The sequence below is a fragment of the Pinus tabuliformis genome, chromosome J, assembly GCF_031772625.1.
Source record: "Pinus tabuliformis cultivar Carrire ecotype Pingquan chromosome J, CPIR1, whole genome shotgun sequence".
NCBI lineage: Eukaryota > Viridiplantae > Streptophyta > Pinopsida > Pinales > Pinaceae > Pinus > Pinus tabuliformis.
In genome coordinates, this window is record NC_142295.1 from 62371771 (window position 1) to 62398470 (window position 26700).

The window sequence follows — 26700 nt, forward strand, 5'->3', positions numbered from 1 at the left end:
CTCCTCAGAGGGTACAGAAGTGCATGTTCTGGGGATAAGTTTTTGATAAATTTCAAGACCCTTCTCTAAATGCATGAGAAGGGTTTAAATACTACTAACTAAATCTAAAAATAAATTATTACAAAAATATAGGATACGGTTTAAATGACCGTCCTCTTTTCATGAAAATAAAACAAAATTAAACTAAAATTGAATCTAAAATTAAACTACTTCTGTATTTGGTCCTTGAAATCGCATGCATGAGCATCTGTTTGAGAAGAGTTGGCTGGCCGACTTCCACTTTTAGCTGAGCTGAGAAAATAGAATCGACAAGAGCTGGCGCCATCTTTTCGTCCGAATTGATGATACACTTAACAGTCATCCATTGGCTATGTGGCTTTACTAAGTAAGCCCAGTAATAATCCCAGTTCAACCTGGTTAACCTTTGAATTGCTTGTGCCTTTTCTTGGGCCTTCTGTTTCCAATCTGCCTGTAGTTTTTTTTTCTTGCAATTTTCAGAGTTTGCAGGTGACTGGGCAATTAGCAGCTTGCCTTTTTGAAAAAAATTCTCAGCGATGCGCTAATCGCGCATCGGGAACTGCCTCCGTTTCTTGATCCAGGTTTCCTTGATGTGTTTTTCGCCTTTTGTGCTTTTTCCTTCCAACAGATATAAAGTTCAAAATTTGTAAAAATAATACTTCTGTGAACTCTTGACTTTGAGTCTTAAACTGTTTGTATATCAACTCTGTCCATTGTCCACTTAACCATGTCCATGTATGGGAGAATTTTGGGCCTTGCTGCTATCTGGTGCAAGAATGAGCAAGCTAGCTCTGTAAGGGATGCTTCGGAAGAACCATTTGAGCCTGCAGTAGCAACTACTTCCATTACTCTGGGATTCTCCTCTTCGAGCAGATTATACATGCCTTCCCACGTAGCAATTCCCGCATCTCTGTTACATGCCGTGTCTGTATACAGGGGCGCCATTTCCTTTTCTTCTGAGCTCGGGGCTTTGCTTTTCTTTCCCATTTTACCCTGCGTATTGCTTTGTATTGGCTTCTGTTCTCCGTTCCTGCAATTCACAAGTGAAGCGAAAATGAATGACAAGGAAGGGTGATAGGAAAGTTTTAAATGCCGCAGACACATCAAGTATACCACCTTACGTGAGATGATTTTTTCGATAAGCACGCACCCATATTCCATTAATAACTGACAACTACCTTATTTATTAGCATTAAAGCGCATAACCAGGTGTCAGCTTAAGGAAAATACTTTTCTTGAATAACGTGCCTGAAAGATCTGCGATGAAACGATTTTGCGATTTGCTTCGCAATATCGCAGATCACAACATCGCGAAATGATAACATCGCAAAGTTGACTGCTCGTTACATAGCATTATCGCTAATATCGCGAGATCGCAATATCGCAGTATCGCAATATCGCAGATCACAGAAATATTATGTATGACAATCTTTGTTAACCTGTTTTCTGCGAAATGCGATCTTGCGATCGGCACCATCGCATATCGGAAAATTAACGAGTTTCGTTGTAAGTTGTGTTGTATGTGATGCAATATTTTATTATCGCACATCGCATTCTCGCAATGTTTAAAATTCAGCTCATAAGGTGGTATCCCGTTTTCTTTTTCCGATGCGATTTTCCTAAGGAAAGGTTTTATGTCTTACCTTATCATCAAACTTAGATTTTTTATGAATTTTAAAAGGGGGGCTTCCTAAGTTTATGATGGTAGGTTTATTCAAAAAAGGAAATTTAAACACTACTTTGATTTCTTAAATTTTTTGCTAAGGGTCCCCACTTATTTAGTATTAGGAATAACACTAAATAAGAAGAGGGGTTGTTGCTGGCCACAACACTCACCAAGCTCGCTATAGATTCTAGTCAATATTCTGACATAATCTCATCCATCCAACAGTAAGGTAAATAAAAATACCTTCTCCCATGGCCTACCCCTTCCTTTATATGAGTCCTCATAGGTGACACTTGACATTTCATGCATATTTAATTATTTTTGATAATCCAATATTTTGATTATTCACCCACCCATGTGTCTCTCTCCCATAAAGGGTCTCCAAAATTATTTACTTAAATTTTAATTTAAAACTAATATTTTTCCTCACCTGAACAAGATTCCTATTTCTTCTCCTAGTTATCTCTTGATCCCCCTTTTTACTCCTTAATTTGTGTTCATTACTGAAGTCAATTGATAAGTCAAGATTTGATCCCCTATCTACTCCCTAATTTAACTCAAGTTATCTATACCCATGTGTCACTCTCTCATCAAAGGTCTCCAAAATTATTTACTTAAATTTTACTTTAAAACTAACATTTTTCCTCACCTCAACAAGATTCTTATTTATTCTCCTAGTTGTCTCTTAATCCCCCTTTTACCTCCTTAATTTGTGTTCATTACTAAAGTCAATTGATAAGTCAAGATTTGATCCCCTATCTACTCCTTAATTTAACTCAAGTTATCTATACCAATGTGTCACTCTCTCATCAAGGGTCTCCAAAATTATTTATTTAAATTTTAATTTAAAACTAATATTTTTCCTCACCTCAACAAGATTCTTATTTCTTCTCCTAGTTGTCTTTTGGTCCCCCATTTTACTCCTTAGTTTGTATTCATTACTAAATTCAATTGATAAGTCAAGATTTGATCCCCTATCTACTCCCTAATTTAACTCAAGTTGTCTCTTAGATGGATATTATTATGTTGGTTGTTGCCACATGGAGGTTCTCTAAATTTCTCTAAAATTTAATTTATTTATCTTATTTTAATTCACCATCCTCTTCTCTTAATTAGTTTAACTATTTTAGGATTAATATTTATCCATACACCTCTTTCCCCTTTTTACCTAATTAAACTACATTATCTTCCTAATATTTTCCAACATGGGAAAGGTAGAGTTTTTAAGGTAAATATTTTATTTCTTCCTATGATCCTCTTAACCCAAGTTTTATTCTTGATTTAATTACCTCAGTTTCTAACATCATTTATCCTTGATGTGAATTTACCTGGTTTTCATATATTGATTATATATATTAATTTATTTATTTTTAATGATTCCAAGGGTGCCAAGTTTGGTCATGCCCTTCAAGAAATTCCCTTGAAGTTCCAAGGGTGTCATGCCTAACAGTTTATTTGTGATGCCAAGGGTGCCAAGTTGGTCATGCCCTTCAAGAAATTCCCTCAAAATTCCAAGGATGTCATGCCACTTGCCCTTCAAACATTCAATGGCTACGAGGGGAAAGTATAAGTGCAATGACAGATACCACTATAATCTCTTATGTTGCTTGCTATAGTGATACTAATGGTGTCAGGGATGAAGGAATCTTCCTTGATGTGCACCCCCTGATAATATCCTCATGAGCGACCCAACTTTGGGACCTGCCCTCATGACATCGTGATCTTCAAGGCGAAGGTGTTTCAACCTTTCTAGCCCAAGTCACAGCGGGAGTGCTAGTGGGTGAGATTAGGGACACTGTCCCACCCCTCCCTTGCAGTTCCATCCAATTGTACAACCCCATCACCCATATGTGAGTCATTCAGCCAAGAAACTAATATGTGCCTACAACCACTAACATATCATCAAAATATAGATAAACATATATAACAAGTTTCAAAATTGACTTATAATTTCAAAAATAAAATAATATAATTTTTCATCAAACGAGGTGTCACCAACTTGTCATATGCGAGTGCCTCTGGTGGTTTCCTACCATACTCAATAATCATTAGTAACAAGGTTTCTCAGTGTTAGTCATTGTCATAATAGCATCATCAACATCACCTAGTCATTCACATCATTGTTCATTGTGAACCAGAACTAATGCAAGCAGGTAACATAGGGGACACATCCATCATGGCTATATCATCATAACATCAGTGGAAACATACATATCCATCAAAGCTATCAACATCATAACATCAATAGAAAACATACCTATCCATCGAAGCTATCATCATCATGATATTAATAAAGATCATACATATCCTTTAGTGCCATCATCATCATAAATTCAATAGAGACCAAACATAACCATTTATGCTACAGTCATCATAATATTAATAGATAACATACATAACCATTAATGTTATCTTTATCATAATATCAATGGAGAACATACATAAACATCACAACCGCTAATAATAGAGTCATGTGTCCATATCCTCAACCAGAGGTCCTCAAAGAATAAAGTATGGGCCTTAGGGCTAAATAAATGTTAATGTAATATCACTGTCAGTAAACTAGAGCAGGGCACTACAGTTGTATGCATCCTCCTTTATTTCATTAATATATACAACTGTTGGTTCACTTTCCATAAATGTTTGTGTTAATGTGTCATTTATCTTAATGCTCCTTGATCTGTTAAGTGGATTAATTTCGATTATACTTGTTTTACTTGTATGAATTTTTTGTGTCTTTGATCTCTTGTGTAGGTATTCAAATGTTGTGAGTAGTAGAGTTGAGCCTGAGGAGTGAGCGATTCGAGATCTTCAACAAAGGAGTGTGTTATAGCATCAGAACGAGGTAGGCCATCTTCCTCTTCTCTCATTTTGATTGTAATTTAGGAAAGTGTCTTGTAGATTGTCACGTAGGTTGCTAGTCCCACTCATTGGGCTAGAGGGATCATCTCTATCCGTAGAGAGGATTTACCTAGACAACAAAATGGTGACTCCACTGGGGAGTTATAACCCTTTCCCTCTATTCCTTCGATCATATTCTCTAATGAGTTTCACCAATCGTTAATTTCTTGGCTTGTCTACATTGCTATAGATATTTGCAGTCATTGGTTTTTGCTTGAGAGTGTTAAGCCTGCTCTGATCTTGAAGATTATTTATTTTTCCTTATTTTTCTCGCCCAGTGCATTTTCTTCTCTGACAGAAACGTTGATTTTTAAATTACAGTCCCATTGCTCTACCTTTCATCGCCCTTTTTCCTTTAACAGGCGTGTTGATCCCAGAGGATAGAAGAAAAATTAGGGTTTCTTCTTGTTTTCAATGGTTTTTGACCTTTATCAGTGATTTTCCAGTGTAACTATATTATGTTTGTCTTGATTGATATTGAAAAAAGAAATTAACTCAGACAAATAGATAAATCACACATAAAAACCAGCCACAAAATATTGGCAGAAAAAAGGGTTCAGCCTCATGCTTCCTCAGGTATTCTCTCTCATTTTCATTCTTTAAAATAATTGAATATAGTGTTATAAATAAATAGATGAGAGATAGTGTTCTCAAGATAGTGCGTGCTATCTTAAACACTTTTGGTTGAGATAATTTCTCCTTTGGTTGAGATAATTTCTCACCACGCACACCAATATAGGAGTTACCTAAACTAACTCCTATCTTAGAGGAACAACCCAAGAGTTAGGCACAAATTCCTAACTTGGAATATTTAATTTATTTATTTATTTTTGGACTTATTATTGTTTTATGAGAGAGACTAACATTCCCCCCTTCAATGATAAATCCAAAATAAGAACGAGGAACCATCTTCCAAGTTCTCATGTTGATCCTAAAAAACATTGCCCGGAAAAAACCGCCAAATCTGGATGCTGAAGAAACTGCAATATGAAGGGACTGAGTCAGCTGCATGATTGATTCATCTCAGAAGGATGCTTGACAACTCCATCATGTGCCAAGCCGCAAAAGGATCCAACTGTCCTTTGCTTGAAAACAGCATCCGGTGTCCACTGACACAATTTGATGAACGCCCACTGGCGTATTTGCTGATGATGATTGCCCACTGGTTGAAGATGTCAAAAAACAACTCAATGTTGCTTTTTCTATGATGAAAGTTGCTCACTGCTGCTTTGGCTGTCGATCGCCCACTGGAAAATTTGTTGATGCTCACTACTGGTGACAAATGCCCACTGGTTGATGAAGATGCCCACTGGCTGCTTCGCTGATGTTGTCGAGACTTTCAGTCTGACAACCACTTGTCGATTTCATTGACATTTTCCCCCCTTTGTCAGCTGAAAGGAGAGACAATCTTCTCCAGAATATATTTGAACTCCCCCCCTTCAGGTTTAGGAGAGTTTCACTGTTGTACTCCCTCGTTCAACTGCATGAAAGTACCATCATCGGTTCACTGCTGGCTGCACTATGTGTGATTGTAGTCGGTTGTAGAACTGATACAATCTTTTGACTGTGGATGACCATTCCCAAGGATCTATCCATTCATAATGTATCTTCAATCTGGCTTATTTTTGTTGAGTGTGACATTTTTCTGAGGAATGATTGGGTTTGCCACAATGGCAACAAGGATGGAGATCAAAACACTGATCTTCCATATGACCGGTTCTTTGACAATGAGAGCATTTCGATTGGACATCAACTTCAGGTTGCATGCAATTCTGTTTGTCTGAAACTTTTCAGAACCTACTGAGGTGAGTTGTTCAAGAAATCCTGCACTCACGAACTTAATTGGCTTGGAATAATTTGGGATATGTAAGTTGGTGTCATCAGTGACACATCCTAAGCCTCGTCGATTCTTGTTATTTTGAATTTCTTCCCAGGGCTTGATGATGGGTTTGGAAGAAATGTTAACTGGAACAACTTCGACACTTGAAGCTGTTGGGATGAATGACTTATCATCTGGATGGTTCTAAGACTTGAAAGTATTACTCTTTTCTTGTAATTCATTCCTTTGAAGTTGCGACTCGAGTTGAAGAAACTCAATGGTTTCATGTGTTTGTTGTAGATGTCATGAAAGATCAGTAAGAGTTTCTTTGCTGATGTGCACCATGTCTTCATCACTGGAGATGATCAAACTGTGAAGAATGTTTAACAACTGAATATGTTGCGCTATCGTAACTTGCTTATTTGAAATCAGGCTTGCTTGTCGTAGATGTCACGCTTTGAACTGTTTCACTTGATTTTGTTACTTGCATGACAAGGTCGCTTGCTATGGGACTTGAATGGCACACTCGCTTGATTTGTTGCTTATTGCACTTGCTGGGAACACTTACTAGAGTTGTAGAACTTTCTTACTTAGATTCTGGAATTCACGCTTGCTTGATGACGATCGCATTTGTGTGAACGCTCACTTGCCTTACTTGATGACTTCATGCTCACTTGAATGAATAGCCACGCTCGCTTGATGTCGATCTCAACTTGCTTGATTGGTGTTAGAGTTGAACTTGTTTGGTTGCTTTGATGGTTGTTGCAATGAACTTCACTTTGGCTCGCTTGAAGGTTTGAACTTTGTACTGTTTTGACACAAATTGCTTGAATGAATACTCACACTCGCTTGTAGGAAATTTGAACTTGTTGTTTGTTTCATTTAGAGTTAAAACTCGTGGACTCACTTGAGTGTGATTTAAAGGAAGGGTGTTGAACACTGTCGAAAATGCACCCAAAAAAGCTTACAATGATTTCAATGACTCATTACAATGATTTCAATGACTCATTACAATGAATTCAATTTGACTCAATTCAAGACTTGGGTGTCGGTTTCAACCGAGAATGCACCCTTACAATTCAATGTAATTTGAGTTTGATTACAAGTTCAATAATGTTGATGTAGACTGTGCTCTGAAACGTTGAAATTTACAGGTTCATTAACTTAATTGTAGTGATGTAGACTTTGCTTTGAAATGCTGGAGTTTGCAGATTCATGAACTTGATTGTATTGAGTGAATTTGTTTGTTGCGGTAGAATGCTAATGTTGAAAGCTTTGATTATTTTTTGTATGTGTTGAGCTTAGTTATCCTTCCTTGAAGCTATTTTGTTACAAGTGTTGTGCTTGCTTGCATTGAACTTTATGTGTGTTAAATGAGATCATTTATGTGTCAAAACTAGACACAAATCATAAGCAACAACATGAAGCCATAAAAACACTCGCCATCACAAATACACATGGTGTACCTAAGATCCCCTTATTCAATTTCGGGCGGATCTTGGGCACAATCACCACAAATAATATATCTTTATTGAGTATTGAGATCATCAACCTTTCATCTTTTACAACATTGCCATGGAAGCTTTCTCAAACAATGAGAATTTGACACTCACAAATGTTGGAAAAAAATGCGTTCAAAGACCTAACTCAACCTCCTACATCAATGAGCTTTGCTTTGAAAATATATCACTTCAAAGATTTCAAAAATTAAAACAGCCTTTCTCATCTCTCATCATATTCACCATTAATTCTCTCTTCGTCCCAAATATTATTCTCCACTAACTCTAACCCATTAAAGTTCATGAAACATTAAGTGTTAAACTTCATTCTCACCCCACTCATTCTCTCACATTCCACTCACTTATCACTCAAAATAAAAACACACCTTATCACTCCAATAATTTCTTTTAAACTCCCATTGAATATAATTTTATGAAATTCTTTTAAGAAGGTGAATTAAAATGTGAATGGAGTCACTTTAAAACTGAGTGTATCTCCTTTAAAAATTTCAAAGCAAACTTTTTCTTTTAAAAAAAAATGTATTTTGAGAAGTCACGTAAGACAGCGTATGCTGTAGTCCAGCTTGCATTGTACCTTGCAGAGAGAGATCGAGCTACATGCCACGCATAGTTTGCCAGCAAAATTTTTTTTGAACGTTCCACAGCTTCATTGCTTCATCTTGTTCGTCATAGTTCCACGGTGCAATAACATTATTGCATAACATTCCCATGTAGGTGACTCCTTATTTACTTTCCACAATTTCCTAAGCTCCGGGAGGATTTCTATTCGAATGGTGGTCTATTTTTTTGGGATATATTTATTGGGAGGACAAACAAAAAACATTCGGAAGTCATAACTTCATACATAGAGACACAAAAAATGAAAGCAAGGGAACAACAGCACCAACAACGACAGTTGAAACAAAATCAATTACTGCAACAGAGACATGTTCAACAGCAAAGAATGGATGTCAATCATGGTTCTATTAATGGAGTATCTACTAGCATAAATTCTGAAAACATGCTAGGACAGGCGACAGTAAACGCCATGGCAACAAAAATCTATGAGGACCGTCTGAAACATCCACACCAAAGAGATGGGGATTCCCCTGCATAGCTTCTTGATGTAAACAGAACTGCTCTGATTTCAGGTTTCGTACTACCTTCTGCTGGGCGCATTTTATCTACTGAAGGTCTCGCTCCTTCTCGCTCCTTCCTGGGCTTGATTTAAACCATTCAGATGGGCGTGCCATCCTTGGCCCTTCTATTCATTCCACACACTCCAGTTTGGGGAAATGACCCACGATCAGCAATGGGAACTGCTTTAGCTGATAATGAACTCGGCCAGCTTCAGGAATTAATAAATTCGGCTTTATACAATCTGTGATGGCTCATTCATTGGAGAAGAAATGCGGCCCACGTCCTATACTCTTCGGCTCTTGCACCAGTCTGCACGGTCGTGTGATGCTAGTTCCCATTCAATGTTCACAGAAATAGGACCTTTGCTCCAGCGCTTTACCACAATGCTCCACAATATTGACAAGGGCTCACTCAACAAAATCGAACACCCGACCTAATCTCACTGCAGCTCTGATACCACATATTGAAAAAAGAAATTAACTCAGACAAATAGATAAATCACACATAAAAACCAGACACAAAATATTGGCAGAAAAAAGGCTTCAGCCTCATGCTTCCTCAGGTATTCTCTCTCATTTTCATTCATTAAAATAATTGAATATAGTGTTACAAATAAATAGATGAGAGATAGTGTTCTCAAGATAGTGCGTGCTATCTTAGACACTTTTGGTTGAGATAATTTCTCCTTTGGTTGAGATAATTTCTCACCAGACACACACCAATATAGGAGTTACCTAAACTAACTCCTATCTTAGAGGAACAACCCAAGAGTTAGGCACAAATTCCTAACTTGGAATATTTAATTAATTTATTTATTTTTGGATTTATTATTGTTTTATGAGAGAGGCTAACAATTGATATCCTTGTGTGATTGCAATTTCCTCTTAGCTTTGTTGATGTGTGTTTGAATCTTGATTGCCTTCTAGGGTTTCTCTGGTTTTTATGTCACCCTCCACTCATTGTTTGGCTTGTTTCTATGAGATTCATTGCTTTCCATTTAGGAGTCCTCCTATAGTCAGGACACCATTTTCAAGTTGCTTTTGGTTCATGATTGTGAAGTTATTTTCATTAGTATTGAGTCATATTGGTTCTTTGAAAATTGTGTTTTTATCCATTGTTGAAGATAGATTACAGTTGTTTGCTTTAGTAGGACTGAAATCGAATGCTCATTTTTATTTCTTTGTTTCAAAAACAAAAGTGAAATATTTCTTCATTTAAGTATTTTTGAAACAATTTGCATTCGAAACCATAAGTGAATGAAATTTTCATTTCAGTTGTTTTAGATTGCATGTTTTCTTTGCTCATTTAATTAGTTTGCATTGTTGAATCAAAGTGAAAGGAAAAGAACAAAAGATTAGTGCATCTTAGTGAAAGGAAAGTGATTTTTGTTTCTCATAGGGCTGCATTTTGGCATTGCATTTGTTAAGTGAAAGTGAAAGATTAGATTTCATTTTTACGTTTTGCATTGGAAAGATAAAGAGTTGTGTTTTGATGCATTTTACTTTATTGATTCATTATTTGGTTGTCTCTCTTCCTTCATTAGTTTAGCCTTCATCGAATGAAAAGATTTCATTTTTATCATTAGTTACATCATAGGAATTCAGGTGACATCGTTAAGCCATCAAACTAAAACTTAATTGAAGATTAAATTAAAATTTACCTGAATCAACCTAAGGAACATTTGTAACCTAACACAGATATCTAGAGGTATAGGCTGGAGATGTGTTATGGTGGCTTTAAACATAGAAACTATCATTAACTACCTACATTGTATCCCAAGGGTGAAATCCCGTCCCAGTATGGAAGTATATTGAAGGTTCTCCAGTACTTTCGGGTATATAAGAGGAACTTCAGTATGGAAAGTATATAGAGACACTCTCATCAAATGGTTATGCATTAGACATCGGTAACACATACTTGTGCTCCCTGTACCATTGAGTATATATTAGGAGACTCCACTAGGTTGTTAACTTTTAGCCACAGGTAACCGAGACAACCACCTTGTAAACGTGATACACCAAACACAACATTCGAGGAGATCAGTCATCGTACGTCGAGTCCTGGTTTTAGTTAAGGTGTATATAATGGTTCAAGGTTACTTGGTAAACCCTCTTGCCTAGCATTACCCATTTTGGTTTATTTATTGTTTCGTGTCATAAAATTAATCGCCAACAATAACATGTCGAACCCATGCAGTTGCGTCTTGGCCCCACATTGAGTAATTCCTTGTAAATTTTAATTTTAATCAGCCCTAAATGAATCATCTCTTTTCCTTCTGCTCTTAAGAGAAAGTCACCGTGGCTAAACCATTGCGTTCACCTCACAATTCCCCTTCATTGTCTAGTATTGAAGGGTCTTCACAAGGAGTTCATTCTAAACTTTCACAGTCACTTGAAGATCAAGGCTTTGAAATTGGAATTGTCCCAAGTATACAACCCCTTTCTTCTCGTTCCCCACCTCGAGACTCATCGTTGTCTTAGGAGTTTGATCTAGAAACCCTTGAGAATCCACAGAGGTTTGTATTATACCCTCCGAATCCATTATTCGATCCATTTGTGATATCTCCTCAACATCCTTATAGTCCATACGACAACCCCGGTGTTCCTTTGGAGTTATCTCCTCGTCCATGTCAGATTCCTCCGCGCCAACTATTTCCACCTATGGCTTTAGAAGGTGAGATTCCAACCTCTCCTCAAGGTCCTCCAAAAGTCTCCGCTACTCACACTCCTAATGTTTATAATGAATCCAAATACGAATGTCCTTTGGAAGGATTTCCTTATGTAGGAAGAGTTCCATCACAACCGCTTCTTGAAAACAGTGGGCCTATGCTTACACATGGTTATAAAACCTTAGCTCAATTAGTTTTAGGAACTCCCAGTGCTTCTTCTTTATACCAAAATCCAATTTGGTCATCAAATGATATGCCTACTTATGGTCCGTTTATTCCTAACGTGACTTCTCAAATCCCTATGCAAATTTTTGTTACTTCAGTTTCGATTCAACAAACGATTCCATCACGACCGTTATCATCGTTTCAACCTTCCATTGCAGTGCAACCAACAGTTTCGTTTTATACATCTGCAAGTTCCTCAGTCCTCCCATCAAGCAGACAAAATGTACCACTACCTTATTAACAGCCTGGGGGGGAATGTCCAAACTTTCCTCTTGTGTCAAGTGGAACCCATGTGAGTGGATCACAACCTCGCATGGTTGGAGTGATTCATCCTAATCCTAGTGGCATTCCTAATCATGTTGATCCATCTGGGGTAGGTAATATCTAGTATCAACAACCTTACACGGCTCAGATACCTCTCCAATAGTCTTATGTTCCATATGGTTCACAAGCACTACAAAAACCTTATACTCCATAAGAAAGCCCTCATGTGCAACGTGGTCAAAATCCTAGTCCTGGTGCATATGGTAAAATCCGAATTGGAACTTATCAGTACCAACAAGGAATCCCTCAAGAAACTGTTCAACAACCTTTATTGCAATAAGGGAAACCTTTACAGCAACAAGGGAAACGTTTGTAGCAGCAACCTTTGCAGTAGCAGGGGAAACATTTGTAGCAGTTTCAACATCCTTTGTAATAACAAACGTAATTTGTCCAACAACCCAAACAACCCTTGTATCTACAAGGTCAGCCTCTGAAGCAACAAAGTCAACCCTTGTAGCAACAAGCTCAACCTGTATATCAACAAGGTCAAACCTTGCAGACACAAGGCCAACCCCTACAGAAGCAGGGCCAACAATTTTATTACTAGGGTCAGTAGGTTCAACAACCTTACAATCCATATGCCACACACAATGTTTATCCTCCTGTTGAAGCAACTACAACCACCCTCCAAAATTTTTCCTTAGCTTTGTTTTGGAGCCTCCCTTCTAACCTTCACAGTTGCTTGCCTTGCCCCGTCAAGATCACAAGTTTCAGTGTCTTTCTTGCATAAAGGAAGCCTGTCAATCACAACTTGATCCATTCCCCTCACAGGCTGTTCACCCGGACTTGGTCCAGATGCAGACTGAGCAACTTCCCCTTGAAAATTTCCTATTTTTGGAGGGAAACCAACCTTCCCTCCATAAATTGCACAATCCTCTCTAGTAGCTTGTTGGGCTCCAGGATTGCGCAATCCTGCCTGCCAACACTCCCAACAGGGTTTGTGTAAATTTCCCCAGCAAGGATGGTCAGCCCAGAATTTGCACAAATAGGGGCATTAGTCAGTTGTTTTTCCCATAAATTGTACACATATCTGGGGCAGCCAACCCACCTCCCAGCCAAAAATGCGCATTTTTCTCTAGTAGTTGAGCGGTCTCTTGCATGTGCAGCTGAGTTGACCAGTTCCCTCCGGGACTGAGAAAAAGAGACTTTTATGCATGGGATACTTCTCCCAAGGCAGCATGCAAAGGCATCCCTTATTTCAGGGATATATGTTTAGCAGTTGGAGGTTACATGCAAGGAGCAATTCCAAAACCTCCCACCAAGTGTCACTTCCCCTAGATTCATGGCATGCGCGTCACAACCTCGATGCTATCAAAACTCATCAACCAGATGCTGTAGATCTCATTCATCACATCAACCTCGTAGCTCTAACATCCCACATCACATCTAGGAGTAGTCGGCACATTCAGCTCAGTTGTTTTAGGGTAAGCCTGCTTCCCATGCCTTATGCTACATTTCTGTCGCTTTTTGTGTTTTCACTTGCGGGAGTACTGTTTGCTTGATTTCTTTGAATGGTTGATGTTGTTTACATATATACTAGCTTTTCCTGGCTCTGTTTCAGTTTTCATTGCTATCTCACTATTGTCGCATGCATGAAACTATTTTTCATGGACATTCGCCCAACCGGTGAACTACCTCAGCCACATGCATGTTGATCTGTTTGTTGAATCTTTCATTCATGTTTTGCATGCACTGTCAATCACTTCTGCTATCACTTAGTGTCACTGTTAGCACTGCTACATGTTTGAGCATTTTTTAGGGTCAAGGACAGCTTGGCCGTGGTGTTTTCTGAAAAGGATGGGCTGGTAGTAGTTCATTCAATCTTTCCGCCGTTGGTGCCATTTTCTCTATTATCATTATAAACCCGTTATAATTCTGTTTCTCTTGGCTCTCGGGCACCTATTGTTTTAACAAAAGCCCGCCTAAACCCATGTTCCTCTAACCCCTGGGCACTTTTGTTTATAATAATATTAAACCCCTCTACCCCTTATAAATTCACGAAAACCATTATAACCTGTTCAAAACCCATATATCCCATGTAAACCTCGTTTAAACGCATTTTTTGTTTAATCCCTGTCTCTAAGGTTTTAATCCATAACCCGCACATATAATAAAGTTTATAACCCTAAGCTTTAAATAAAGCCCGGGCCCGCCCCTCGATTGTCACATCACCTCAAGACATGTGCATTATCTGTGCCTTTCCCATCGACCGTCCAATTGCACTCCCCGTATGATCCAACGATGTTCGCAATCCTCGCTACAGTGAACTGCTATTCCATTAGGTAGCGAGGAAAGTGGTTTCCCCACCATCGCATTCGCCACGTGTCTCCATTCCATTGCATTGCTGCCCGTGGTACGATTACCTCCGCAGCACCATAAGCGGTGCGATAAAACTGCTTTTCGCCTTACTGTACGACTTCTGGTAGTTAATGCTCTTGCTCCTTTCACTCCCGATTACCATCAGATCTACTGTGTCTAGATCCGACGGCCCTAATTTCTTCATCCGCCTATCTTCCAATGTCCCCTGTCAATCGATCTCTGCCATTGATTTTAGCAATCTGATGGCTGCTTTTGTTCCCCGCATCCCTGTGTCTTCCATCGTCTCCCGCCATCAGATCTGGGCCGTACATTTTTCCATCCAATAGACAGTGTTATTCCTCAGCTCTTCGTCCATTTTTTGATGTATTTCATTGTATTTTGAGCCTATTTTGCCCATGGGAAGAAGTAAGAGATGATCTAGCAACCTGCACATTTAACCATCAGCTACCGCAGTTAAAGAACAGCACGGTCAAGGACAAGAAGGACGGCTTCAAGCAGATCAAGATATAAATCAGTTATGGAGAATTGTACATATTATATCCCTTATGCTTAGAAAGGACACCAAAATATCAGAGAATGTCAAATTTGTTAATTAAAACAGTCGATATGTATCAGAGGCCCATAATAGCTTATAAATGCGGTTGGTGGTCAGTTAAGATACCTCCATGCATAGTCTAGCAGAGTAGTTTTGTAAGCAGACTCTATATATACTCAGAAAAAAGATGTAATCAGGTTGATGAGTGTTATTCTGTTGCAAGCTTCAACTTCTGGAGACTGTAACTACTTTGTAACCTACAGCTTTTAGTCTGCATTTCCAGCTAATACAAGCTTCTTTTGCTGTTGATTGCTCACTCTCAACTGCTTCTTCTTGGTTCCAGGCTGTGATTGTTCTACATTATTTCATGTGTTGTTAATATTTAGCATTAGAGGGGCTGTCATCCCACCTCTGTGTTAGGATTTAGCATACATCATTGAATTTGCTTACAGGTTTCTGTTGTATTAATTCCAGAGAGCTGTCATCTTGTCTATGTATTAGAAAACAGATTTACAGACCTTTTAACTGGTTGCAGCCAGCCATCACAAGGTCCTGTGCATCTGCTGGTGTGGTCAGTCTTCTCCATTATCACCTTATCCTCAAGCTGTGAGTAATTGGTGGTTAAAAGCCTTGTATTCTGGGGGTGTTCACCCATCTCTGGGGTCAATCATGGTAGAAGTGGTTATCTAGCTTGAATATGCAGCATTTCTTCATTTATCCACCTATTTTTCCAACTTTTTGTTGAGTTTGTAATGTTCCCGAGCATCACTGATATACAACCTAGGTGAGTTTCTTGGGGTGATAACATTAATTGGCGCCGTTGCTGGGGAGAGGAGAATTTAAGCTCAGCTTCCTTGGGAGAAGGAAATAGCTTTAAGCTTTGATGACAGACAATGTTTGAACACAGTTTCTGGTTGTAATCATCTGTTTGGCGACTCCATTGGAGGAAGACCAACATTTGGCGACTCCACATTGAAATTCTGGCTCAGTTTGTGAGAAATACTCGAAGAAACCCTCAGAAGCTGCCAGCTAAACCAGTGCCTGAACCTGAGAGGAGTACTAAATCGAAGAAAGCTTCGCAGAAATGGGCATCAGGATCAGGTAAGCCTAAGAGCTCTCATTCATCTCTGAAAGATAAAGTCATTGCTGAAGATTTATAGTTTGAATAATTTGAGCACAACACTGTTAATAAGGAAAAGCCTTCAGAGATTAGTTCAGCCCCTTGTTCAGTTAGTTCCCCTTTGAATCTCAGTCCAAGGAAAGCTTCAATTTTAGTCCAAAACATCCCTTTATCTCTGCCATCCATCACAGTACTCCCTACCATTCAATCTGCTAGTATTCTTCCAAATATTCCAATCATGGCAGGACAGAAAGCACCTATGAGAATAGAAAGGATTGTAGCTGCCAGATATGGACCATTGGTATTGCCTGTGCCTTTAAATCCTATGCCTGTGGGAGAATATCAAAAATATATGCCTAAATTCACTGGAACAGAGGGAGTAACAACAGAAGAACACCTTGAAGCTTTTTACAGTTATGCTGATAATTTAGATATAAGTGAAAATGATGTGTGGATGAGAGTTTTTGTCTAGAGCCTTGATGGAGAGGCTAGGAAGTGGTTTAGAGAATTGCCCCAGAGATCTATAACAAATATTGAAGCATTAGATGATGCATTTTTTAAGCAATGGGGAGATAAAAAAGACTTGTTGTATTATCATACTGAATTTGGTAATTTGAAGAGGGAAAATGGGGAATCAATACCTGATTTTAATAAAAGATTCAATCGAATGTATAGTAAGATACCAGCTGAGGTAAAGCCTACTCCTACCTCTGCCAAACTCACTTATGCCAATGCTTTTGACTCTGATTTCTGCCTATTATTGAGAGAAAGGAGATGTGCTACGCTAGCAGACATGCAAGATGCAACCCTAGAAGTAGAGTCCAATATTATGGCAGCAGAAAAGCTCAAAAGTCAAGCTGACAGGAGAAGATAGAGAAATCAAGCTTCTACTTCTTCTGCATCATCTTCAAACCCCAAATTTGATAAAATGACTAAAATGATAGAGTCATTGGCTGCTAAGATATCTAAGCTGGAGGTTGAATAGAATTCAGGGAAAATAAGGCAGCAAAACACATTTGCTCCAAGAAATACAAATCCTTTCAGAAGAGCAAATGAGAAGTTACAAATAATGCAAAGGGGTGAAGAAATAAAGGAAGAACAGAAAGTAAAATCTCCCTTCCAAAATGTAGTCATGGAGGAGCAACAATTTGAAAAAGATGAGGATGAAATTCACTGCATGGAAGATAAAGGCAGTGCTGCATTTTTGACATTGGCTGAGTATGAACAATCATTGTTGCAGGAACAAAATAGTCAAGGGTGGGATAGAGGGGTTGTTCTACAAACTGGTGACCAGCAGAGATATAATTTTAGATCCAATGCAAAAAATGTCAAAGAAAATTCTGCCCAAAGAGTTGTTGTCTAAGCAGAACTGCAGAATATCAGACAAAGAAGACCAGAAGCTGATCCAGTCATCCTCAAAGCTACAGTTCAAGAGGTAAAAAGTTCTGATAAGTCATCTTCTTCTTTCAACTTTGAGTCAGAAGTTCAGAATTTGAAAATATTTATGCCTCTGGTTGAGTTGGTGAAGAGTGAAGTATTTAGGAAGACTATCCTTGAAGCCCTTGAGCTAGAGACCAAACAAACCTCCACTGATTCTGTCAATTTGCAAGATGACAAGCCTTCCATTGTGCTCAGCCCCATGATGAACCTGCTGATAATAATTCTCCATATTTTTATGTTTCATTGACCATTCATGACAAAATCCTCCATAATTCCCTGCTAGACACAAGAGCTAGCCACAATTTAATGCCTAAAGCTATCATGGAAGAGTTAGGCCTTAATATCACTAGATCCTATCATGATTTATTTTCTTTTGATTGAAGGAAGGTGAAATGTCTTGGATTGATTAAAGATCTGGCCACTACCTTAACTCTACTGCCCATAAAGAGTATGATGATGGATATTGTGGTGGCAGATGTCCCTCCTAAGTTTGGCATGCTGTTGTCCAGAGGATGGATTAAGAGACTTTGTGGGACCCTACAAAATAATTTATCTTATGCTACTGTCCCAGTGTTTGGAGGAGAAAGCAGGAGGTTATATAGAGAAGCACAGTTGGCATATATCATTAGCGGCAAGAAGAACCCTACAAATCATCCTATATATGCAGTGGACACCGATTTTGGAGCTTGCATTCTCCAAATAGAAGAATATCAGAAGGCCGTAATGTAGCTCAGGAAACCAATTGTTCAGGCCAAGAAAGAGCAAGGAAGTCAGATTTGGGAGATGTTCTTTGATGGAGCATGCTCTAGGGAGACTGCAGGAGCAGGGGTGGTGCTAGTTTCTCCACAAAAAGAAAGCATTCAACTGTCTTTCAAGCTAGTTTTCAAAATCACAAACAACATAGCAAAATATGAAGCATTGCTGTTGGGGCTTAATGCAGCCAAAGACAGAGGAAACAAGAATCTAAAGGTATTTGGAGATGCTGATTTGATTATCCAGCAAGTGAATAAAACATTTCAAGCAAAGCACCCAAGGCTAAAAGTATACAGAGATGAGGTATGGAGAATCAAAGACTCTTTTGATTTTTTCTATATTTCATACATTCCTAGAGCCCAAAATCAGCTTGCTTATTCCCTTGCTGTCTCCGCTAGTCTATTTATTCCTCCTATGCCTCCCATACTAGTTTATGAAGTCCAAGTGAAATATAGACCTTCCTTGCCTGATAATGTCCTGCATTGGAAAGTTTTTAATGATGATGATGAGTTGAATAGATTCCTTCAAGTCATTGATGAGTTTTCTGAAATGCAAATTGACCAAGAAAATGATGCCTTGTTAGAAAAACCCCAGTCTCAACTTAGAAATAAAATTGGTAAAGACAGCATAGTCCAGCTTCCTAGTAATCATATTCCCAAAGGTCTAATTCCTCTTGAAAGACTGTTTGACCAGAATGATGTGCCTTACAAAGTTGCCCAAAAAGAAGACCAATCTGCAGTTCGTAAGCATGACATAGGAAGTCCAGGTCAACCTAAATATATAAATTTGTCTACTCATTTGTACACTGATCAAAGTGCTGAATACTACAATTTAATGAGGCAATTTGCTAATGTGTTTGTCTAGGAGTATAGTGATTTGAAAATGTATGATAAGAATATAATTCAGCACAAAATCCCTCTAGAGAAAGACACTATTCCTTTCAAGCAAAAGTTGAGACCAATAAATCCCATGCTTCTTCTATTTATTGAAAAGAAAATTAAAAAATTGTTGGCTGCCAAGATCATTGTGCCTCTCAGATATTCCAAATGGGTAACCAATCTAGTGGTGGTCAGGAAGAAAAGTGGTGAAATCAAATTGTGTGTTGATTTCAGAAATTTGAACAAATGCTCCAAGAAAGACAACTATCCTCTGCCAAAGATGGAGCATTTGTTGCAAAAGGTCTCAGGAGCTAAAGTAATGTCTTTCTTGGATGGATTTTCAGGCTTCAATCAGATTGTTGTGCATCCAGATGATCAAGAAAAGACTGTGTTTACCACTCCTTGGGGTACTTTTATGTATGCCAAAATGCCTTTTGGATTGATGAATGCTGGAGCCAGCTTTCAGAGAGCTATGGATATAGCATTTGTGGGAGAGAAGGACAAATTTGTCCTTATCTACCTTGATGATATAACAGTTTACTCCAACATCCATAAAAATCATTTACAACATTTGAAAAAAGTATTCTTGAAGTGCAGGAGGTTTGGAATCTCAGTCAATCCAAAAAAATCTCAATTTGCTTTGAATGAAGGCAAGCTATTAGGAAATATTGTGTTTGTTGCAGGCATTCAGATTGACCCAGAAAGAGTAAAAGCCATACAAAATTTGTCTGTCCCAAGATCAAAGAAGGATATCCAATCCTTTCTGGGCAAAATTAATTTTGTCAGGAGGTTTATTCTGAATTTTTCAAAATTAGTTAAGCATGTGACCTCCATGTTGAAGAAAGGATCAGAGGTAAGATGGACTGATACAGCAAGACAATCATTTGAGTCAATTAAGAAATCTATTATGGAGGCTCCCACATTAATAAGTCTAGACTACAGCAAGGAGTTCCACATATTTTCTTTTGCCTCTGAAGACACCATTGCCATTGTTCTATTGCAGCAAGATGAAGATGGTTCAGAGCATCCAGTGGCATTTTCTAGCAAGAATTTGAGGGATGTTGAACTGAGGTATGATATTATAGAAAAACAGGCATGTGCTCTTATTAAATCCTTAAAAGCTTTCAGAGTTTATATCTTGCATTCAAAAATAATTGTATATGTTCCCTCTGCTGCAATAAAAGATGTCCTAACTCAACCTGATGCTGATGGAAGAAGGGTAAAATGGATTGCAAAATTGATTGAATTCAATATAGAGTTGAAGCCCACAAAACTGGTCAGAGGTCAGGGTCTTGCCAAACTATTAGCTGAAGAAAATTGCAGGACTTTAGAAATTGATTTCCTATGCATGATGGCAGAAAATGGTCAGAAAAATGAAGAAGAGGAAACAGCTGAAACAGAGAAAAAACAGTCAGTGGCCGAGAATCTAGCTTCATGTAACTGGTATGCTGAAATAATTAACTTCTTGCTGAAGCTGGAAATCCCTTCAGAATTAAGTACAAGTCAAGCCAGAACTTTAAAACTTAAAGCAGCAAAGTATTGCATTATGGAGAATCTGCTCTACTGGAGGGATCCATCTGGAATATTTCTAAGGTGTCTGGACAAAGAACAGTCAGAAGAAGTCATGCAACAGTTTCATAACAGCATGTGTGGAGGGCACCATTATTGGAAAACTACAGCCCACAAAATTCTCAGAGTTGGGTACTATTGGCCCACTTTATTTTCTGATGTATTTGCTTTTGTTAAATCTTGTGACATGTGCCAAAGATTTGAAGGAAAATAGCAGTTGAAATCCCTGCCCCTAAAACCAATAATTGCAAAAGGACCTTTTCAGCAGTGGGGTTTGGATTTCATTGGAGAAATCAATCCACATTCCAGTGGCCAGAATAGGTGGATATTAGTAACCACTGATTATTTCACAAAGTGGATTGAAGCAATCCCTACTAGGAAGGCTGATCATAATGTGGTCATCAAGTTTTTAGCAGAGAATATCTTCAGCAGATTTGGTTGTCCATATAAACTAATCACAGATAATGCAGCAGCCTTCAAGGCAAAAGAGTTGGTGGAAATGTGTGATTCAATGGGTATTAAACTTTTTCATTCCACCTCATATTATCCTCAGGGAAATGGTCTAGCAGAATCCTCTAATAAAAGTCTGATCAGGATAATTAAAAAGTTGTTAGAGGACAATAAGAAGAATTGGGATTCAAAGCTCAAGTATGCACTGTGGGCTGATAGAGTGACCATCAAGAAATCCACAGGTAGTTCTCCATTCAAACTGGTGTATGGCACTGAAGTTGTATTCCCAATCCAGTTAACTCTCCCTGTGGCAAAATTCCTTCAAACAGAACAGGATGAGGAAGAGGAAATGGCAAACAGAACCACTAATTTGATAGAGTTACATCAGGTTAGAGAACAATTGGTGGAAAAGGCTGCAGCACATCAAAAGAGAATCAAGGATGCTTTTGACAAAGGGACAAAGATAGATAATTTTCAGGTTGGTGACTTGGTTCTGAAATGGGATGCACTAAAGAAAAAGAAAGGCAATCATGGAAAATTTGATGCTTTCTGGACAGGTCCTTTTGTCATTTCACAGATTCATGGGAACAATACCTTCATACTGAAAATTATGGGAGGAGAACCAATTTTTGACGGCCCAGATAATGGGCATTTTCTAAAAAATAATATGATTTAAGGTCTTTGGGCTTAAAAGTTGTAAATATTTCATTTTATCAGCTTTGGTGTAGGCTTAGCTAGACTCCATGCCCAATGGAACATTAGGAATTTTGTTAAATTGGTTTTCATCAAGAAGGCATTGATCTGCAGGTTCTTGAGACCTCACAGGGAGGATCTCATCCCTAGAAGGAGCCAAATGTTAGCACTGGTACATGTTTGAGCATTTTTTAGGGTCAAGGACAGCTTGGCCATGGTGTTTTCTGAAAAGGAGGGGCTGGCAGCAGTTCATTCAATCTTTCCCTTTCCATTTGCTTTATCCTTATGACTCCCACCACCTTCATTTCCTCTTTCCTTTTCATTTTCCCTACTCTCCCTTAACCTCGTTGGTGCCATTCTTCTCTATTATCATTATAAACCTGTTATAAATCTGTTTCCCTTAGCTCCCAGGCACTTGTTGTTTTAACAAAAGCCCGCCTAAACCCATGTTCCTCTAACCCCTGGGCGCTTTTGTTTATAATAATATTAAACCCCTATACCCTTTATAAATTCCCGAAAACCATTATAACCTGTTCAAAACCCATATATCCTGTGTAAACCTCGTTTAAATGCATTTTTTGTTTAATCCCTGTCTCTAAGGTTTTAATCCATAACCCCACACATATAATAAAGTTTATAACCCTAAGCTTTAAATAAAGCCTAGGCTCGCCCCTCGATTGTCACATCACCTCAAGACATGTGCATTATCTGTGCCTTTCCCATCGACCATCCGATTACACTCCCCGTATGATCCAACAACGTTCACAATCCCCGCTCCCGTGAACCACTTGTCCATTAGGCAGCGAGGAAAGCGGTTTCCTCGCTATCGCATTCACCACATGTCTCCATTCCATTGCATCGCTGCTCGTGGTACAATTACCTCCGCAGCGCCATAAGTGGTGCGATAAAACCGCTTTCCGCCTTACTGTACGACTCCTTACAATTAATGCTCTTACTCCTTTTGCTCCCAATTACCTTCAGATCTGCCGCGTCCAGATCTGACAGCCTTAATTTCTTCATCCACCTATTTTTGATGTCCCCTGTCAATCGATTTTTTGCCATTGATTTTAGCAATCAGATTGCTGCTATTGTTCCCCGGATCCCCATGTCTTCCATCGCCTCCCGCCATAAAATCTAGGCCGTACATTTTGCCATCCAACGGGCAGTGTTATTCCTTGGCTCTTCGTCCATTTTTGTTGTATTTCGTTGTATTTTGAGCCTGTTTTGCCCACGCGAAGAAGCAAGAGATGATCTAGCAACCTGCACGTTTACTCATCAGCTACCGCAGTTAAAGAATAGCACGGTCAAGGACAAGAAGGACAGCTTCAAGCAGATCAAGATATAAATTAGTTATGGAGAATTGTACATATTATATCCCTTATTCCCAGAAAGGACACCAAAATATCAGAAAATGTCAAATTTTTTAATTAAAATAGTCATAATGTATCAGAGGCCCATAATATTTTGTAAATGCGGTTGGTGGTCAGTTAAGACACCTCCATGCATAGTCTAGCAAAGTAGTTTTGTAAGCAGACTCTATATATACTCAGAAAAAAGATATAATTAGGTTGATGAGTGTTATTCTGTTGCAAGCTTCAACTTCTGGAGACTGTAAATACTTTGTAACCTGTAGCTTCTGGTCTACATTTCCAGCTAATACAAGCTTCTTTTGTTGTTGGTTGCTCACTCTCCACTGCTTCTTATTTGTTCCAGGTTGTGCCTGTTCTGCATTATTTCATGTCTTGTTAATATTTAGCATTAGAGGGACTGTCATCCCACCTATGTGTTAGGATTTAGCATGCATCATTGAATTTGCTTGCATGTTTCTATTGTTTTAATGCCAGAGAGCTGTCATCCTGTCTGTGTATTAGAAAATAGATTTATAGACCTTTTAACTGGTTGCAGCCGGCCATCACAGGGTCCTGTGCATCTGCTGGTGTGGTCAATCTTCTCCATTATCACCTTATCCTCAAGCTGTGACTAATTGGTGGTTAAAATCCTTGTAGTCTGGGGGTGTTCACCCATGTCTAGGGTCAATCATGGTAGAAGTGGTTATCTGGATTGAACATGCAACATTTCTTCATTCATCCACCTATTTTTCCAACTTTTTGTTGAGTTTGCAATGTTCCCGAGCATCACTGATATACAACCTAGGTGAGTATCTTGGGGTGATAACAGTCACCATGCATTTACTGTCTTAGTTTCTTTTAGTTGCCTGTCGGCGAGTCGGGCCAACCTTGGCCTGGACTTTGCCTTCACCAAGGCTGCATTACGCAATCTGGGGAAGGAAGGCTCACCTTCCTCTCCAGATTTGGACATTCCTACCCAGCACTGGCCTTCAGGATTATTTTTCACATTTCTAGAGGACAATGGCTACTTGGCCCAAGAAATTGCGCAAATCTGTGCCTAGGCCAGCAATGCTTCCCAGCCGAAATTGCGCATTGTGCAATCCCAGTAGTCAGCAACCAGGATGTACTATGAATTGAACAGTTCCAGTAGTCAACCAGTCTCCCAACGGCCCAAAATGTGCCTAGTGCAGTCTTGGCAGTCGGTCTCCCAACCTCCCAGCCAAAATTGCACAACCTTCATGATCATGCACCAAGGTATGTTGCAAGTCATTTGTCATGTTCATTTTTGTTTTTGACTGATAGATTTATTTCCATGAGTGTTGCCATGTCTCTAGGTGACTGAGGTGTTCATTTACCTCTCAGGAGTATAGGTACAATGGTTTCGAGAAGAGCAGAGATGAAGACACTGTTCAGAGTACACTTGGGGATGCATTCGATCAAGTGTCCACAGAATTGCTTACCCACGAAGACATTAAGTTGTTCATAGACAAGGACATCAAGATATGACAGCAACAACATCACAGCGAGAAGCATCATGAACAGTAGCTGAAGACAACATTCCAAATGCGATGAATGCAAGAGGATGGTTGTTGACAACACAAAGGTGGAACAAGGTTGCAAGCTCAAGCAGGTCCATTGATGATTAAATAAACTTTGGAGACTCCAGCTATGAAGTGACGGTGTGACATGAAGATCGCACGAAGGTAAAAGAAGGAACAAAGAAGGAGTTGCATTTGTTGAAGCAAAAAATCAAGAAGAACATGAAGCTACATAGACAGACGAATGAGTTGCAACATGAATAGGAACATCAGTGGGTGCAACATGCACTCATGGATGAAACTACGCCCATCCAAGTTAAGGATCCATCACAGTCGATGACACAAAGTAGACATGGTGAGAAGTGTTGTTAATCACATGCAAGGGATTCAACAAGATGCTTGTCATTGAGCGCATGCATGTAATCCAATCCATTCAACACACTCACCAAGGCGAAGACAAGAAGCAAGTCCAATTGGGGCTGAACATGTACTTCGGCAAGTTGATGCGCATGACCACCAGCACACACTTGAAGATCAGCATGGACACTATGCATCAGTTTGTTTCCAGTTCAACCGTACCCAAGAAGACCATGCGCATGTTAGTAGATGAGTTGGATGAAGGGACCAGACCAATGCACCAGTTGCAACGGAGGCAAGAGTTACCTTCAACAAGATGTGACCATGAGGTGCATGCACACCATCACAGATGACCAAGCTTGGCATCAACTTACCACCTTCACCATCACAAGCATGTCAAAGAGTTAGTCTCACCACAGTAGACCGAGTGTCAGTGATGTCTTGCTTGTCTTTCTCAAGCCATGTTGTCTCACATGAGTACATGTGCATTGTAACGTCGAGTCATGTCAAGTGTAAGTCAAGTGTCAATCGTTGGACGTAATAGTCATAGAGTATGTGAAGAGTCATGAGGGTATTTGAACTGTCACAAAGGGGAATGTCAATGGTCACCCCACCCTTTTCTATAAATAGTCCCTCATAACTCATTGTATAGGCTTTTGGTCAACCAAGCTTCTGATAATACTATCTTGGATAAATCTTGGACAATATTGTAACGTGCCTTGGCTTCTCCACTACATGGAGCTAGTTCATCTCTGTGGAGGAGTAGGCAGATGTTGCTGTAACGTTCCACTGTTGGGGCTAGCAAGTTTACGTGGATGTATTGTATGATTGTGACTTACACTTCTTTATATAATAAGAGCCAGCACATTTTCATGCATATGTTGTTATTGTAGTTGGACTGTTCCAGTTGCCTTAATTATATATGTTTTTTAACTTACGTATTTGTGTATGAACTGATTTTTATGCAATTATATGAATCTTGTTGTTAATGTGTTGCATATGTTGCTAATGTTGTCCGGTCCGTGTTGACTGCTCTGCTTGACACCAAACAAATCTTTCACATGAACCTTTTTGTAACAACCATTGCACAACTAATCCATGAGTGTTGTATGTGTTATCTTACCTTATATGTTGTGACATCCACATCTGAGTGGACCGCTCCACCGAAATTTGTGCATGTTCTTTTGTGTTGTGTGTTCTAAGCTGAGTTGGGACTGATCCCTTTCAACCTGGAACTCACCTTCACCCTCATCTCCCCTTTATGTGTTAGAACCTCTCATACACATTCTTTGACTCACTGCATTAGTCACACCCTTGCTACTAACAGAGTTATCTTACATACCTCTTTGCAACAACGTGGTCAAGGCATTACCTTATGACCCACTGCTGGGAATTCTACACGAAACAGTCTGAGGTCTAATTGGGACTTCTTACCGGGG